Genomic DNA, 18817 nt, shown 5'->3' with positions numbered 1-18817 from the left:
AGAGAGTGTCATGGAAACTTACATCACCATATGTAGAATAGATAGCCAATAGGAATTTGCTGTATGTCTCAGGGAACTCAAACAGGGGCTCTGTATCAGCCTGGAGAGGTGGGATGGGAAGGGAGATGGGAGGGAGGTTCAGGAGGGACTGGGCATATGTACACCTATTGCTGATTCATGTTGATGTTTGACAGAAAACAACAAAATTCTGTAAAGCAATTATCCTTCAATTTAAAATAATTTTAAAAAATAATAATGAAACTGGCTCTCTTTAGACGTTTTCGTGGAGTGATCCATGATAAAAAACCCAAGAAGCCCCAGCTCAGGGAACACACTGCCCATAGGTGTGCAACACAGGTAACAGGACCCCAGGTGGGGAAACCAGGGAGACCCAGACCTCAGGTTAACTCTGTCCCCCTCCCCAGTCAAGAAACATAGGCCGGTTCCTTAAGTTAGAGTGTTGTCTGTAAAATGGAGAGGGAAGGAATAGCAGTAGTAGGTATGACTCAGATGAATCCTGGGCACGTAGTGTGAGTTCAAAGAGGTGCCTGCTGCGGAGACCATTACTGCGCCATCCAAAGGGCAGACCTGGATGGTCAAGACCTGGCTGATGGAAGGAAGGCATCGTGTCTTCATTTCAGTGTTCCAAGCATCTTCAGGGGAGGTTTTTGAGGGTCTGTGCACAAAATGAGCAGGGTCTGTCATCCTCTTGTGTGAAACCCAGAGTGGCAGAGTCCGGTGGGCACATTTGCACAAGACACCAGACAGCATGTTACGACAGCATCACACCCAACCCATCACTCGCGTACCTTTGCTAGAGACATTTTCCTGCATTATTTCCTGTCTTCATCATCAAGCATGACCTGAACCTGTACTAAATGCAACGTGCTGGACTGGATGTGCACAAGGTGCGAAAGGGAGAAGTTGAGTCTCTACACTCAAGGAGCTCCTAGCAATTCCAGAGGGTAGGAGGGGCTACTACTTGCATGCCAGTTTTACAGATGAAGAAACTGAGGCCAGGAGAAGCTAGATGACCTGCCCAAGGGCCCATAGCAATTTCAGGTGCTAGCAATGTTGAGAGTACCGTGCTGAGAGCCCGCCTCAGGCTTTCTTCCGCTGGGTCTGAGTTCTCTCCTTCAGACACCTGAGCATGGGTTTAAGACTGTCAGTGGCACCACTTGCCTCACAAATGACCAAGCACCAAGGACGCTCATCAGGACTGCTGTGTAATTTGCAAGGACCAGTGCAACATGCAAATGCAGGACCCCTTGTTCAAAAACCTTAAGAATTTCAAGATGGCCAGACTAAAGTGTAAACTGAGCCCAGGGCTCTTCTAAGCACAGATCACACAGCCCTGAAGCCACCCTGTCCCATCACTGTCTCACAGATGCCCAGATACATGGAATAGATGGGTCTGTTACAAGAAAGGAATTCTCCTGGGCTGGGCTGTGGCTCGCTCCGACCCCAACATTCAGCCCTGTGCATATGGATCTCTTGGGCCAGCTGACCCAGCATCCTTCAGTGTTTTCGGCTCCGCAGATGTGAAGTCTCTGGGCTGACACTGCACCGCCTTCTTTGCATGAGAAATCCAGTCTCCCAGCCAAGCTTCAGCAGCAGTGACACACGGATCCATTAACAAACCCCCAGGCATGGAGAAAAGGAAATATCTACTCAGAGCTCTGGCGTGTTGGGGCTTCATTTGTCTTATTCAACTTTTTCCTCCCCTAGTTTGCGGTGCCTGTAGCTGTCTTTCAGGAAACAAGACAGTCCACCAAAAACTAGTTAATCTTTCCATCCACCATACAAAGCTTCTTTTTCTTAAATAATAGGTTACATAGCAATTGCAGACAAGCCAGAAGCTACTAGCATTTCAACACTCAGAAAGATAATTGGATTTGCTGTATGATACAGGAAGCTCAAACAGCTCTGTGCTGACAACGTAGATGGGTGGGATGGGGTGGGAGGTGGGAGGGAGGTTCAAGAGGGAGGGGACATACGTATACCTATGGCTGATTCATACTGATATGTGGCAGAAACCAACATCGTATTGTGATGCAATTATCCTCCAATTAAAAATTTTAAAAAGAGAAAAAAAAGAAAGATAATATGGTATTAATTCAGCATTAGAGGCAGACTAAAGTGAATTAATTAATGAATTAGTAGTGGGGCTTCACCAGGTCAAAGCCCCTCTGTCATGGATGAATCGCTCCAACCCCCAGGACCTCAGAATGTGATCTTATTTGGACATAGAGTTGTTGCAGATGTGATAAGACGAGCAGAGATAGTGAAGGACGGGGAAGCCTGGCGTGCTGCAATCCATGGGGGTCTCAAAGAGTTGGACATGACTGAGCCTCTGAACTATAAGAGAAGGTCACACTGAAGTAGATCAGTCCTGGGTGTTCATTGGAAGGACTGATGTTGAAGCTGAGACTCCAATACTTTGGCCACCTCATGCGGAGAGCTGACTCATTTGAAAAGACCCTGATGCTGGGAAAGATTGAGGGCAGGAGTAGAAGGGGACGACAGAGGATGAGATGGCTGGATGGCATCACCAGCTCAATGGACATGAGTTTGGGTGAACTCTGGGAGTTGGCAATGGACAGGGAGGCCTGGTGGGCTGCGGTTCATGGGGTAGCAAAGAGTCGGACACAGTTGAGCGACTGAACTGAACTGAACTGAACTGAACTGACACTGAAGTAGGGTGGAACTTAATGCAATATGACCATATGGATTTTTTACTGTGTATTTAGAAAATGTCTTCTGGCTGTGCCATGTGATATACAGGATCTTAGTTCCCCAGCCAGGGATTGTATCCACGCCCCCTGTGGTAGAAGCACAGTCTTAACCACTGGACTGATGGGAAGACACATCTTCTCTATGCAGTCAAAAAGCATCTGAGAGAGGAATGGAGACCTGGACTCGGACTACACAATCGCGGAGAAGCTCCTGCCTTTCAGAGCCTCGGAGGTCAGGACCCAGAGCCACAAACTGGCGGTGCTTATTTGCTGGTACATACACACATGTGCACACGTGTGCACCAGTGTGCCTGCATATACACGCACATGCATATATTCACACACACCTGCATACACAGGACTACATGTGTGTTTGTACTGGTGTATATGTACATACATTATATGTATATTTTATATATATATATATTGTTTTTTGCCTGTGTGTTTCCATGTAGATTTGTACTGCTTGCTAAGTCACTCCAGTTGTGCCCAACTCTGTGCGATGCTGTGGACTGTGGCCTGCCAGGCTCCCCCGTCCCTGTGATTCTCCAGGCAGGAACACTGGAGTGGGTTGCCATTTCCTTCTCCAGGGTCTCTTCCTGACCCAGGGATTGAGCCCACGTCTCTTACTTCTCTTACACTGGCAGCAGGTTCTTTACCACTAGCACCACCTTGGAAGTCCATATATGTGTATATGTATCTCTGTATACACTATATATAGATACACACACACATACTGGTATATGGATCTATATGTACATGATATGGGTCTTCCCATATACACATATTGGTGTATGTATTGATACGTAATTATATACATGTACATGTATTTACTACTATGTATGATACGTGTGTATATATTTTTCTGGCATGTATTTATATGTATGTTCCCTGGTGTGCACACACACAGAATGCTCCTTGGTGGACCATACATCCCCTAGTTCCCAGTCCCCACTGCTCCCTTCTGCCCTGCACTTTGGGGTCTGTTCCCTGCACGTAATTTGCATGTAAGGGTGCAGAGCTCTGACCCAGCAGTGCCACCTGCTGGTCACCTTGGTATTCCTGGCAGAATCTGACTGGCCATCTGCGTTCCAGGGGAGGGAGAACCTGAGGGAAGATTCTGAGGGAATCTGAGGGATTCTGAGGGAAGAATCACAGGGCCCTCAGATGACCCCGGAAGCCCATTTGTAACTGTGGATATGGATCCAAAGAGCCGGAATCCTCAAGAAGTCAGTGATTCTGGATGAGGGGGAAGGCTGAACCCCAAAGGAATATGAAATCTGGGTGACCCCAGGAAGGGAGAAGAGTCTCCCCCCAGGAAGGCAAGCTTGCTGGGCACCAGCTGGCACTTCTGCCCCGTCCCAGCCCCACACCCAACCTGTGGCCAGGCCCCAGAGATGACATCTGGCGGGGACAGGGGGCAGAATTTCACGAGCAGGATAGAGGGTGATGGGAGTCTAATCCAGGAGGAGGGAAGGTTTCAGGGGGCCCTGGGGAGTGAATTAGTCCCTGGGGAACCTGGAGGGAAGAGAGTTTTAGAAGAATCAAGCCAGAGACCCAGATATCAGGGTGTGGAAAAGGTCCCCCAAGCCTGCTCACAAGAGCAGGTGTGGGCGAATCCCAAGGGCAGAGCCAGAGAGGAGCAGGGAGCCCCACCACCACCCTCCTGGCCGGAGCTCCTGGCAGCACCCTCGGGCGGCTGGTCAGCGAGCTCGCCACCTCCGTGTGGCCTCATCGCCACCGTGACCATCATCCCTTGGTCAGTCCTCCCCTCAAGTGGTGTCTGCTTCCTTACAGGGCTCTCGTCCTGCCTTTGGGATGGTCCCAGGTGAGCACACTCCTCCCCCGGAAGACAAGCCCCCATGTAACTGACCAGAGCCTGCGGCTCCTGGAAGGCAAGGTCAGCCTGGCGTTCCTCCCACCTCTTCCCAGCCCAGATGCCCTGGATCTTAATCACATGGTCACCTGGGTCTCAGGTCCTTCAACTGTAAAACAAAGAGGTTAGGGGACTTCCCTGGCAATCTAGTGGTTAAAACTTGCCCTTCTAGTGCAGGCGGTGTGAGCTCAACTCCTGGCCGGGAAGCTAAGATTCCACATGACTCACAGTCAAAAAAAACAAAACATTAAAAAACACACACACAGAAGCAATATTGTAACAAATTCAATAAACATTTTTTTAAAAATTGTCCACATCAAAAAAAAATTGTCCACATCAAAAAAGTCTTTAAAAAAAAATAAAGAGGTTAGACTGGATTGTTCCGAAAAGCTTTAATGTTCCATTGTTCTCCAAAAGCTGAAAAGCCATCTAGCCAAGAGACTGATAACATTAAAAAGGGTTGATAAGTAGGTATACATGTGATCTAAATATATAAATGTATAAATAGGTATAGAATATAGATGTTAATGTGTGTATACAAAGACACATATGTTCCACTGAGAGTCTGGGAGCCGTGACCCCTAAGAAGCACACTTGGCACCTAGATCAGTTCAGTTCAGTCACTCAGTCGTGTCCGACCCTTTGTGACCCCGTGGACTGCAGCACGCCAGGCTTCCCTGTCCATCACCAACACAGGGAGCTTGCTCAAACTTATGTCCATCATGTCAGTGATGCCATCCAACCATCTCATCCTCTGTCATCTCCTTCACCTCCTGCCTTCAGTCTTTTCAAGCATTAGGGTCTTTTCTAATGTGTCAGTTCTTCGCATCAGGTGGCCAAAGTATTAGAGTTTCAGCTTTAGTATCAGTCCTTCCAATGAATGTTCAGGACTGATTTCCTTTAGGATTGACTGGTTTGATTGACTGGATTGATTGATCTCTTTGCTGTCCAAGGGACTCTCAAGAGTCTTCTCCAATGCCACAGTTCGAAAGCATCAATTCTTTGGCGCTCAGCTTTCGTCATAGTCCAACTCTCACATCCATACATGACTACTGGAAAAATCTTAGCTTTGGCTTGATGGACCTTTGTTCGGAAAGTTATGTCTCTGTTTTTAATATGCTGTCTAGATTGGTCATAGCTTTTCTTCCAAGGAACAAGTGTCCTTTAATTTCATGGCTGCAGTCACTATCTTCAGTAGTTTTGAAGCCCCAAAAATAAAGTCTATCACTATTTCCACTGTTTCTCCATCTATTTGCCATGAAGTAATAGGACTGTAATATGCAGGTCAGGAAGCAACCAAATAGGAAAAGGAGTACGTCAAGGCTGTATATTGTCACCCTGCTTATGTAACTTATATGCAGAGTACATCATGAGAAACCCTGGGCTGGAGGAAGCACAAGCTGGAATCAAGATTGCCGGGAGAAATATCAATCACCTCAGATATGCAGATGACACCACCTTTGTGGCAGAAAGTGAAGAAGAACTAAAGCGCCTCCTGATGAAAGTGAAAGAGGAGAGTGAAAAAGTTGGCTTAAAGCTCAACATTCAGAAAACTAAGATCATGGCATCTGGTCCCATCACTTCATGGCAAATAGATGGAGAAACAGTAGAAACAGTGCCTGACTTTATTTTCTTGGGCTCCAAAATCACTGCAGATGGTGATTGCAGCCATGAAATTAAAATTACTGTTTTGAAGGAAAGTTATGACCAACCTAGACAGCATATTGAAAAGCAGAGACACTACTTTGCCAACAAAGGTCCGTCTAGTCAAGGCTATGGTTCTTCCTGTGGTCATGTATGGATGTGAGAGTTGGACTGTAAAGAAGGCTGAGCGCCGAAGAATAGATGCTCTTGAACTGTGGTGTTGGAGAAGACTCCTGAGAGTCCCTCGGACTGCAAGGAGATCCAACCAGTCCATTCTGAAGGAGATCAGCCCTAGGATTTCTTTGGAAGGAATGATGTTAAAGCTGAAGCTCCAGTAGTTTGGCCACCTCATGAGAAAAGTTGACTCATTGGGAAAGACTCTGATGCTGGGAGCGATTGGGGGCAGGAGGAGAAGGGGACGACAGAGGATGAGATGGCTGGATGGCATCACCAACTAGATGGACATGAGTCTAAGTGAACTCCGGGAGTTAGTGATGGACAGGGAGGCCTGGCGTGCTGGGATTCATGGGGTCGCAAAGAGTCAGACATGACTGAGCGACTGAACTGAACTGAATGGGACAGAATGCCATGATCTTCATTTTCTGAATGTTGAGTTTTAAGCCAACTTTTTCACTCTCCTCTTTTACTTTCATCAAAAGCCTTTTAGTTCTTCTTCAGTTTCTACCATAAAGGTGGTGTCATCTGCATATCTGAGGTTATTGATATTTCTCCCAGCAATCTTGATTTCAGCTTGAGCTTCATCCAGCCCAGCGTTTCTCGTGAGGTACTCTGCATATAAGTTAAATAAGCAGGGTAACAATATACAGCCTTGACATACTCCTTTCCTGATTTGGAACCAGTCTGTTGTTCCATGTGCAGTTGCTTCTTGACTAGCATAGAGATTTCTCAGGAGGCAGGTCAGGTGGTCTCATATTCCCACCTCTTTCAGAATTTTCCACAGTTTGTTGTGATCCACACAGTCAAAGCCTTTGGCATAGTTAATAAAGCAAAAGTAGATGGTTTTCTAACCCACTCCAGTGTTCTTGCCCGGAGAATCCCAGGGACAGAGGAGCCTGGTGAGCTGCCGTCTATGGGATCGCACAGAGTCGGACACGACTGAAGTGACTTAGCAGCAGCTGTAGATGTTTTTCTGGAACTCTGTTGCTTTTTTGATGATTCACTGCATGTTGGCAATTTGATCTCTGATTCCTCTGCCTTTTCTAAATCCAGCTTGAACATCTAGATACTGACTGTAAGTTCTATTCCCCACTAGGTGGACTGGGGCTCCTTGGAGAACTGGCTGCTTCCATGGCGTGGGCAGAGGAGAGGAAGAACGGAAAGAACTTGGGTTATCTTACTGCACCAGAAAATGGGGAGCGCTCAGAGAATGAGGGAGCACACTAAAAGGACACAGAAGCCAGCTCCGGGGGCTCCTAGAGCCAAATCTGAGATAATTTGCACATAGACATACAACAATAGTAATGGATTGTAACCCACTGAGTAAACGGAATAGAGATAAACAAACAGAAAGTCTGATGAGAAATGGGATATTCAGAGTGTCAACATATCCCTCACAGAATATTTATTAATTGCAAAGGTAACTTTCAGGGAGAAGCCAGGCAGTCACCACTGTAACCAGTGGATATACCATGAGCGTGGCATCCATCGTTCAGTTCAGTTCAGTTCAGTCGCTCAGTCGTGTCCGACTCTTTGCGACCCCATGAATCACAGCACGCCAGGCCTCCCTATCTATCACCATCTCCCGGAGTTCACTCAGACTCATGTCCATCAAGTCCGTGATACCATCCAGCCATCTTATCCTCGGTCGTCCCCTTCTCCTCCTGACCCCAATCCCTCCCAGCATCAGAGTCTTTTCCAATGAGTCAACTCTCCGTATGAGGTGGCCAAAGTACTGGAGCTTCAGCTTTAGCATCATTCCTTCCAAAGAAATCCCAGGGCTGATCTCCTTCAGAATGGACTGGTTGGATCTCCTTGCAGTCCAAGGGACCCTCAAGAGTCTTCTCCAACACCACAGTTCAAAAACATCAATTCTTCAGCGCTCAGCCTTCTTCACAGTCCAACTCTCACATCCATACATGACCACTGGAAAAACCATAGCCTTGACTAGCCGGACCTTAATCGGCAAAGTAATGTCTCTGCTTTTGAATATGCCATCTATGTTGCTCATAACTTTTCTTCCAAGGAGTAAGTGTCTTTTAATTTCATGGCTGCAGTCACCATCTGCAGTGATTTTGGAGCCCAAAAAAATAAAGTCTGACACTGTTTCCACTGTTTCCCCATCTATTTGCCATGAAGTGATGGGACCAGATGCCATGATCTTCATTTTCTGAATGTTGAGCTTTAAGCCAACTTTTTCACTCTCCTCTTTCACTTTCATCAAGAGGCTTTTTAGCTCCTCTTCACTTTCTGCCATAAGGGTGGTGCCATCTGCATATCTGAGGTGATTGATATTCCTCCCGGCAATCTTGATTCCAGCTTGTGTTTCTTCCAGTCCAACATTTCTCATGATGAACTCTGCATATAAGTTACATAAGCAGGGTGACAATATACAGCCTTGACGTACTCCTTTTCCTATTGGGAACCAGTCTGTTGTTCCATGTCCAGTTCTAACTGTTGCTTCCTGACCTGCATACAGATTTCTCAAGAGGCAGGTCAGGTGCTCTGGTATTCCCATCTCTCGAAGAATTTTCCAGTTTATTGTGATCCCCACAGTCAAAGGCTTTGGCATAGTCAATAAAGCAGAAATAGATGTTTTTCTGGAACTCTCTTGCTTTTTCATGATCCAGCGGATGTTGCCAATTTGATCTCTGGTTCCTCTGCCTTTTCTAAAACCAGCTTGAACATCTGGAAGTTCACGGTTCACGTATTGCTGAAGCCTGGCTTGGAGAATTTTGAGCATTACTTTACTAGCATGTGAGATGAGTGCAATTGTGTGGTAGTTTGAGCATTCTTTGGCATTGCCTTTCTTTGGAATTGGAATGAAAAATGACCTTTTCCAGTCCTGTGGCCACTGCTGAGTTTTCCAAACATGCTGGCATATTGAGTGCAGCACTTTCACAGCATCATCTTTCAGGATTTGAAACAACTGGAATTCCATCACCTCCACTAGCTTTGTTCGTAGTGATGCTTTCTAAGGCCCACTTGACTTCACATTCCAAGATGTCTGGCTCTAGATTAGTGATCACATCATCATGACTATCTGGGTCGTGAAGGTCTTTTTTGTACAGTTCTTCCGTGTATTCTTGCCACCTCTTCTTAATATCTTCTGCTTCTGTTAGGTCCATACCATTTCTGTCCTTTATGGAGCCCATCTTTGCATGAAATGTTTCCTTGGTATCTCTAATTTTCTTGAAGAGATCTCTAGTCTTTCCCATTCTGTTCTTTTCCTCTTCTTTGCATTGATCACTGAAGAAGGCTTTCTTATCTCTTCCTGCTATTCTTTGGAACTCTGCAATGGGACAAACTGGAAAAAAAAAAGTTAATGGGACGAACTGAAAGTGCCACACAAGCAGCACTTCTGGGATGTTCCTGCCAAAGATTTTTAACCTGAATCCCATCACAAAGGAACAGCAGACACACTCAAACAGAGACAGGCCATAGACAAACAGACAAACAGATCCTTAATCCTCTAGTTGTCAAAGTCATGAAAGTCAGGCTTTCCTTAGCTTAACTGTGGAGGAACTGCTCCAGACTTCAGGGGGCCACGGAGCCCACAGCCAGATTCAGGGCAGATCAGAACCGCATCCCTTTACGACAAAGGAATCATGGGGACAGGTGGGGAGACTGGAACAGCAATGCCACATCGCGATGGCTGTGTTGTGACTAAATAGGAGGAAGTCTTTATTTGCAGGAAATACACTGAAGCATTCAGGGGTGAGGTATTCAGGGGAGGCCTGGTGTGCTGCAGTCCATGGGGTCGCAGAGTCAGACACAACTGAGTGACTGAACTGAACTGATTCAGGGGTGACAGAGCATCATGTCAACGTGTCCTCAGACGATTCTACAAAAAAATATGTAATTTGTGCTGAAACTTTTCTGCAAGTTTGAGATTGTTTTGCATTTTTAAAAAATGACATTAGTTAGTTCAGATCAGTCGCTCAGTCATGTCTGACTCTTAGCGACCCCGTGGACTGCAGCACGCCAGGCCTCCCTGTCCATCACCAACTCCCAGAGTTTACTCAAACTCATGTCCATTGAGTCGGTGATGCCATCCAACCATCTCATCCTCTGTCATCCCCTTCTCCTCCCACCTTCCATCTTTCCCAGCATCAGGGTCTTTTCTAATGAGTCAGTTCTTTGCATCAGGTGGTCAAAGTATTGGAGTTTCAGCTTCAATATCAGTCACCCACAAAACAATCTCTGGAAATTCCTGAGAAAGGAAAAGCAGAGATCTCTTCTTTCCAATAAGGAATTGCAACCAAGAAAACCTTTCTAAGTGCGTGCACCCAGCCTGAGAATCTGGCACCCTGAGTGGGCTTCCCTGGCCCCAGGCCTATCTTCCCTCAAACCCTGACAGCACAGATGTCAGGAAAACACAACACCAGCACCCCCGGCAGCCCAGCCCTGAAGAGCGTCAGAACTGAGGTTGTATCTGCTTTCACTGAGAACACGCTACGTGCAGGGGGTTTGAAGTCAAAACCACCAGGAAGTGAATCTCAGCTCACATTCACTGTGTGATCTTGGGTGAGTCACTTAACCTCTCCGAGCCTCAGCTTTCTGCTGTGTGTAATGTTTACTTTGCTAGGCTATGGTGCAGATTGGAGAGGATTATGTAGAATGCTTAGTAGAATTATGGTTTTCAGACATTAGACCTTTGGCAGGAGGCCTCTGAATCCCCAGGGAATCTTTGTAAGAAACACAGAGTTTTCACCCCCTCCTAGAGATTTTTAAAGCTCACCTGCCTAGTTTCAGTTCTACCAGCTCTATGCCCCCCTCACCCCTACTTCTGCTTAGATCAGATCAGACTAAACCATGTGCCATTTCCCAAATGCCACAGTACTTCTTACTGTAGCTGTGTACATGCCGTTCACCCACACAGAATGCCCTTCCCCTTAGTTGGACTGGAAATCTTTCAAAACCCAGCTGAAATGTACCCTCACTTGGAAAACCTTTCCTGACCCCCACCTCCCAGCACCCCCTTCTCTGTCTGATCAGTTGTTATTACATCAGTAAGAAATATAATTACCTTCCTTTGAAGGCAGGAGAAGGGGACGACAGAGGATGAGATGGTTGGATGGTATCACCTACTGGATGGACATGAGTTTGAGTAAACTCTGGGAGTTGGTGATGGACAGGGAGGCCTGGAGTACTGCAGTCCATTGGGTCGCAAAGAGTCGGACACGGCTGAGTAATTGAACTGAATTGAACTTATGTACTTTACATTTCACAGTGAATGTCTTTTTTAAACAACCACACCAGGAACTAATTATTAGCCTTGTTTTCCTGTTTAATACAAAACAGCTGAGCCTAAAAAGAGCCTAAGCCGCTTGCCCCAGGTCCCATAGCCGGCAGGGGCAGAGCCAGAACCACATCCCCAGGCAGCTCAACTCTTAAGCATCATTGTCTTGGTTCACATCTTCCACCAGGTGTGAGTTCTGGGATGTCAGGGACCATTTCCCCTTCATCCCTGATCCTCATCGTAATTTTTGAGACACAGTCAGTAGGGATCCCTAAATATTGGTCCCTGTCTCCCAGGTCCACACCTGGGCTTTCCCAGAGCTGGGACAGCTGGGAGCCTCTGGGGCTGGGTGAACCGGATGCTTGTAGAAGATGTAGAAGAGAAAAGCAGTCGGTTTTCTCAGGGTGCAGCTCGCAGTTCCACCAGACGATGGCGCCGCTGCACCATTCAGGCCCGGCCACAGCACCCGACGTTTCACCGTGGGGTTTCCATTGGGCAAGTGTCCATTCTGCTGTGATAGGCAGAATTTGCAAAACTGAAACTTCATGGATGAAAGAATTAATGTGAAAATCACAGAATTAAAATAAAGCGTGGAATTGATACTGAGGCACCCCCTCCTCCTTGGGGAAAATACCCTCCTTACTTAAGTAGGAGCTGACTAAAGCAGACAGCATGGCTGTGTGCTCTGATGGGAAAAGATACCAAAAATCGTAATATTTAACCACAGACAGCTGAGTGCACACAAGCGTGCCCTGTCCAGCAGGCCCTGTGATGGGGTGAATGAGACTCCAGTGTCCAGCCTCACGACAGTGACACCAGTGTCCCCTCAGCCTTGGTTACAGTATTGTGTCATTGACATATTATTCAAGTACATTTACAATTTTCCAAGCCTAGGGAAAGTTGTGACCAACCTAGATAGCATATTAAAAAGCAGAGACATTACTTTGTCAACAAAGGTCCGTCTAGTCAAGGCTATGGTTTTTCCAGTAGTCATGTATGGATGTGAGAGTTGGACTGTGAAGAAAGCTGAGCCCCGAAGAATTGATGCTTTTGAACTGCAGTGTTGGAGAAGACTCTTGAGAGTCCCTTGGACTGCAAGGAGATCCAACCAGTCCATTCTAAAGGATATCAGTCCTGGCTGTACATTGGAAGGACTGATGCTAAAGTTGAAACTCCAATACTTTGGCCAACTGATGCGAAGAGATGACTCATTGGAAAAGAGCCTGATGCCGGGAGGGATTGGGGGCAGGAAGAGAAGGGGACGACAGAGGATAAGATAGCTGGATGGCATCACCAACTCGATTGACGTGAGTTTGGGTGAACTCCGGGAGTTGGTGATGGACAGGGAGGCCTGGTGTGCTGCGATTCGTGGAGTCTCAGAGTCGGATACCACTGAGCGAATGAACTGAACTGAACTGAAGCCTAGATTTGGTACACAGGCTCATGTCCTCAGTCGCTCAGTCATGTCTGACTCTTCAACCCTGTGGACTGTAGCCCGCCAGGCTCCTCTGTCCATGGAATTTTCCAGGCAAGAATACTGGAGTGGGTAGCCATTCCCTTCTCCAGGGGATCTTCTGCATCCAGGGATCAAACCTGCATCTCCTGCATCTCCTGCATTGCCAGGCAGGGCTCTTTACCGTGGAGCCACCAGGGAAGCCCAGATTTGGTACCCAGGATGCAACAAAGCATTCCAGATGCAGATTGCTTTCTGGGGAGCCTGGCACAGGGACCACCAAGCTGGTATTTGGGGCTGATGGTTTGGGGACCTAGGAGGAGGTCTTGAAAGCCCGGAGCCAAGGGCTGAGATGAGGTGGGCTGGGCTGAGGACAACATGGTGCCTTTGAGGGGAGCCTGAGCCCCTTCCTTTCTCAGAAATGTCTCTTCCAGGAAGGCCCTCCAGGGGCCAGAGCAGAACCATCTTCCTCCATCTGGTATCTGCCACCCAGGACATATTGCCCCACCCCAGCCTCTCCTCTTCTTCCTCTGTGTCCTCTCCATGGACATCTCATCCAGTTCTGGAGCCTTAAGTGTCCATCAAAGATGCTTCCAAGACACCATTACTGAACATAGAAACATTCCATCAGCAAATGAACACGCGCACAATCGATGTCAGTGTGGTTACCCAAATCTACATGCGTCATAAAATTGCCTAGACCTGCACACACAGACAACATATGAATCCGCTGAAATCTGAACCAGCTCTCTGGATGGCACCCACGTCAGCTCCCTGGCTTTGATACTGTACTTATGCAAGACATCACCATCAAGCGAAACTGGATGACATCCTAACTGTTCTTTTTATTTTTCTTTACAACTTCCTGTGAATCTGCAGTTATTTGAAATTTTAAAGGTTGTAGGGAAAGAGCAGTTAGCCAAGATGGCGATGGTCAGGCTTTCTTGCCCCATGTTTTGTAAACAATGACTTTGCCTGGTTATGTAACATCTGAGGTTATTTATAGCACTGTGCACGCACATCATGATGCGTCCACTTGGCCACATGACACTTTTATTCGGTCCTATATAGTGAAAGTCACTCAGTTGTATCCAACTCTTTGTGACTCCATGGACTATACAGTCCATAGAATTCTCCAGGCCGGAATACTAGAGTAGGAAGCCTTTCCCTTCTCCAGGGGATCTTCCCAACCCAGGGATCAAATCCAGGTCTCCCGCATTTTGAGCAGATTCTTTACCAGCTGAGCCATAAGGGAAGCCCGTCCTGTATAAGCACCCCCTGAAAAGCCCTTGCTGTGCGTTGCAGTGGCGTCTGCCATTAGAGGATAAAGAATGTCTGCAGTTCCTATGGCATCTTCCCCCAGCTTCTTACCTTCTGCTCCCTAGCGCATGCCTTGCCTACCCTGGGATAAGTGAACAGTGAGACAAAGCACTTTTTTTGAAAAGTGTCCAGCCCACGCTTCTGTCCTGGGCTCCAAGATTGTGCGTCCAGCCACCCTCCCCCAGTGCAGATTCCTGCAGCTTCCTCAAACCAGCATGGTTGAGGAACCCCTTCACCCTCCCCACCCCCACCCCCCACCACTGCCCCTGCGGCTTCCTGGTCTCCCCCGGAACTCCAGGCCACAGTCCGGACCCCCTGCCTCAGGCCTGTCTTCAGCCTGCAGCCCCAGCGCATCTTTTAAACACAAAAGCCATCCTAGCATTTGGCTTCCAGGTGCAGCACACGCTCAGCTTTGAAGTCTGAGAGCGTGGGCTTCCCTGATGACTCAGTGGACAAGAATCCAACTGCAATGCAGGAGAAGAGGGTGTGATCCCTGGGCTGGGAAGATCCCCTGGAGAAGGAAATGGCAACCCACTCCACTATTCTTGTCTGGGAAATCCATGAACAGAGGAACCTGGAGGGCTTCTGTCCACAGGGTCGCAAAGAGTCAGACCAACTTAGCGACTAAACAACAATATGGTCATCAGGGAAAATCCATTGAGGTGCTGTCCTCACTCACTCAGGTTCTCTGAACCATCGAGGCCTCTACCTGGGTTGTCCTTGTTGGGCCTGCACAGCCCAGTTGTAGCAAGAATCTTGTTAAGTCAGTTAAGAAGGAACCCCACCCTCTAATCACCCTGAATATCTAATCAAATTCCACGACTGATCCCCCAGGCCTGCCTCCAGCAAGAATCCAGTTTAACCAGAAACACCGCCCCCTCTCCACCCTTACCCCAAAGCTTTCTCTTGGCAATTTTCCGTTCACTGACCCCTACCTCATCCCTGGGCCATAAATGCCCATGTGGCCAGGCTGCTCTCGGATTTGAGCCCCTTCTGTCCTGCAGGCTCTTTCCCCCCTGCAGTAGCTGCTGGTTAAAATCTGCATTGACTGCTTTAAACACCGTCCAGCTCTGTGGCTCTTGGACAGTAGCTGAAGTAAAATTCTCTTCTTCCATTGAAGCTTGATATCAACCAGGCCTCAGAAACAAAGGGTCGGCACCCTGGGCTGGTGAGAGTCGAGATGTTTGATTTAAGGCTGACAGACACGCAGGACTTGTAAGGGTCTAGTTGGTCACATGTGTAGTGTGCTAACTCGCTTCAGTCATTTCCAACTCTTTGTGACCCAATAGACTATAGCCCTCCAGGCTGCTCTGTCCATGGGATTCTCCAGGCAAGAATTCTAGAGTGGGTTGCCATACCAGGATCTTCCCCACCGAGGGATCAAACCTGCATCTTTTACGTCTCCTGCATTGGTGAGCAGCGTCTTTACTATGTCGACTGAAAAGATGCACAACTTGAAAACTGCGAGTTTTTATTTGGGGGCAAAATGAGGACTGCAGCCTGGGAGGCAGCACCTCAGATAGCTCTGAGAGACTGCTCCAAAGAGGTAATGGGGGAAGGTCAATATATGAGATTTTGGTGATGGAGTTCAATGCAATCAAGCACTTACTTTACAGGGTTTTCTGCTAGTCACAAGCTGTGATGTCATCTTGAAGGGATTTAGTGCTTTTCTAAATACCAGAAGATGCAAAGATGCAAAGTCAGTTCCTGAAAATACCCAATTATCTAAAGACCTGTCCCACCAGATTCCCTGCAGCACAGAGTGCCTCACTCCACTCTGAAGAGGTCAACAGCTGCGACAGCACAAGGTTCAGTCTCCACAGATGTGTGCGCTCAGTCACAGTCGTGTCCAACTCTGCAATCCCTTGGACTGTAGCCTGCCACGCTCCTCTGTCCATGGGATTCTCCAGACAAGACTATTGGAGTGCATTGCCATGCCCTCCTCCAGGGGATCGTCCCACCCCAGGCATCGAACACAGGTCTCCTGCACTGCAGACGGATTCTTTCACCGTCTGAGACACCACAGCGAAGCTCAATCTCCACAGAGTCTGAGTCTAATCTCCGCAGAGGCAGACGGCAAAGGCCTTTGCTGTTCACTCATTGGCAATGCTATTGGCAAGTGCCAGTTGGTAACTGACAACCACCAGCATCACATGAAAGCTCCTAGTCAGTCACAGTTCAGTTCAGTTGAGCTCGGTTGCTCAGTCGTATCCGACTCTTTGCGACCGCATGGACGGCAGCATGCCAGGCCTCCCCCACCAACTCCCAGAGTTTACTCAAACTCATGTCCATTGAGTTGCTGATGCCATCCAACCATCTCAGCCTCTGTCTTCCCCTTCTCCTCCTGCCTTCAATCTTTCCCAGCATCAGGGTCTTTTCCAATGAATCAGTTCTTTGAATCAGATGGTCAAAGTATTGGAGTTTCAGCTTCACTATCAGTCCTTCTAATGAATATTCAGGACTGATTTCCTTTAGGACTAACTGGCTTGATCCCCTGGTAGTCCAAGGGACTCTCAAGAGTCTTCTCCACCACCACAGTTCACCATAGTCAGTCACATCAAGTAGCAAAACCTGAACCTCTGGTTTCCAGAACCGATGGAGCTTCAGAAAGAACTGTATCCCCCTGACTGCACCATCTGCTGGGTGTGGACCTTGAACAAATTACTTCATCCTTCCCAGAAGCTTGTTGTCTCTTTTGTGAAATGGGGACAAGAGTGCCTGGAAATCATGCTCCGTGGGTTAAACAAGGAGTTCAGCATGTGTTCTGTCTGTTACCGAGTCCAAGCTTGCTCAGCTCGCCGTACAATAGGCCAATGAATCCGAGATGAAGTGTTGAGACAAGGAAGGGATTTTATTCTGGAGACAGCCGACCAAGAAGTTGACAGGCTAGCGCCTCAAAATAACCATCTTGTAGGGGCTTGGATGTCAGATTCTTTTATGGATCAGAGATGGGGGGAGAGGTGAAGAAACACAGTAAAAAGACTATTCAGTCCTTGCAAATGTCCCCTAGAATGGCAAGCCTCCAGTAGGCGGTTGTGTCAGTTTCAGTTCTTTACTGTCCTTCACAGGTGGGCTGGCTCAGGTTATCTCTCTGTGGCAGGCCATTACATATGCCTACAATAAGCTGGGAAAGATTGAGGACAGGAGGAGAAGGGAGTGACAGAGGATGGGATGGTGGGATGGCATCATCGACTCAATGGACATGAGTTTGAGCAAGCTCCAGGAGATAGTGAAGGACAGGGAAGCCTGGTGTCCTGCAGTCCACGGGGTTGCAAAGACCCCAGTCATGTCCAACTGAGAAACGGAACAACAGCTCTTCCATTGCTCAGAGGTCAGGTGGTCGGTCAGGGCTCTTTGGAGACAGATGGTCTGAATTCCCATAGCACCACCCTGAGATCTGTGTGCCATCTGAGAAGTCACTTAAGCTCCCCAAGCCTCTGCTTCTTCCCATGTCAAATGGGGCTAATCATATCTGCCCATGCAATTTTTGGTGAGAAAGTGAGGAAAGTCATCTGGATAGAGTAGGTTTAAGGCGTTTACTCCAAGATTCCTGGCCGCGAACCCCAGGTCTGTCACTGTGTGACCTTGGGAAGGTTTTCTAGCCTCTTGTGCATCAGTTTTCTCATCCATAAAATGGGTGCAGTTATGGCACTTACTCCGTTACGTAACCACTGGGAACTGAGTTTGTCTTTGCAAGGTGCTTCCCCTGGCCTCGCACATAGTGAGCACTAGTACAAACATCTTGATAATAATACAGCGGTTGTCGTGGTCCTTTCAGAAAGGGTCTGGCAAACTTCATTCTCACCCCACACCACAACCACGCCTCTCACATATGCTCAATGACCACTCAAACCAAACTGAACAGTGAGGAAGCCTTGTCTCCCAGCCGGGGCAGGGGCAGGAGGGATCACAAAGCTTGATTTTGTGCCAAGGGATATGGCTCACTTCTCTGGGGTTCCCTCCACCCCTTCCCCTCTTTCATGGGCTGTCTTCACGTGTGGGTGGGGCCAGGCTCGCCTCTCATTCCCCAGATACCACAGGCGCGTCCACATTCATTACTTCCCAGAATCATCTTGACAGTCTCTGAGATGGGTCCCTTTGAAACCCATTTTACAGCTAAAAAACGGTGGTTCAGAGTGCTCAAGCAGCCTGTCCAGGATGGCACAGTCAGCTGGAGACAGAGTTGGGGGAACTGAATCCCAAGACCCTCTGAATGGAGCTCAGTCCAGGACTTCCCACCCCTCCTTGTGCTGAACTTGAGAATGCAGGTCCTGGGAAGGCCACCATCGGCCTCTTCCCCCAGAGGGGACAGACCAGTGGCCGCTGAGGCAGACCGCTTTTCTGTGATCACAAAGCTGACCCTGGCTGTT

The sequence above is a fragment of the Budorcas taxicolor genome, chromosome 11, assembly GCF_023091745.1.
Source record: "Budorcas taxicolor isolate Tak-1 chromosome 11, Takin1.1, whole genome shotgun sequence".
Lineage (NCBI taxonomy): Eukaryota > Metazoa > Chordata > Mammalia > Artiodactyla > Bovidae > Budorcas > Budorcas taxicolor.
The sequence above is the reverse complement of the archived record's forward strand: the minus strand, read 5'-3'. Positions refer to the sequence as shown.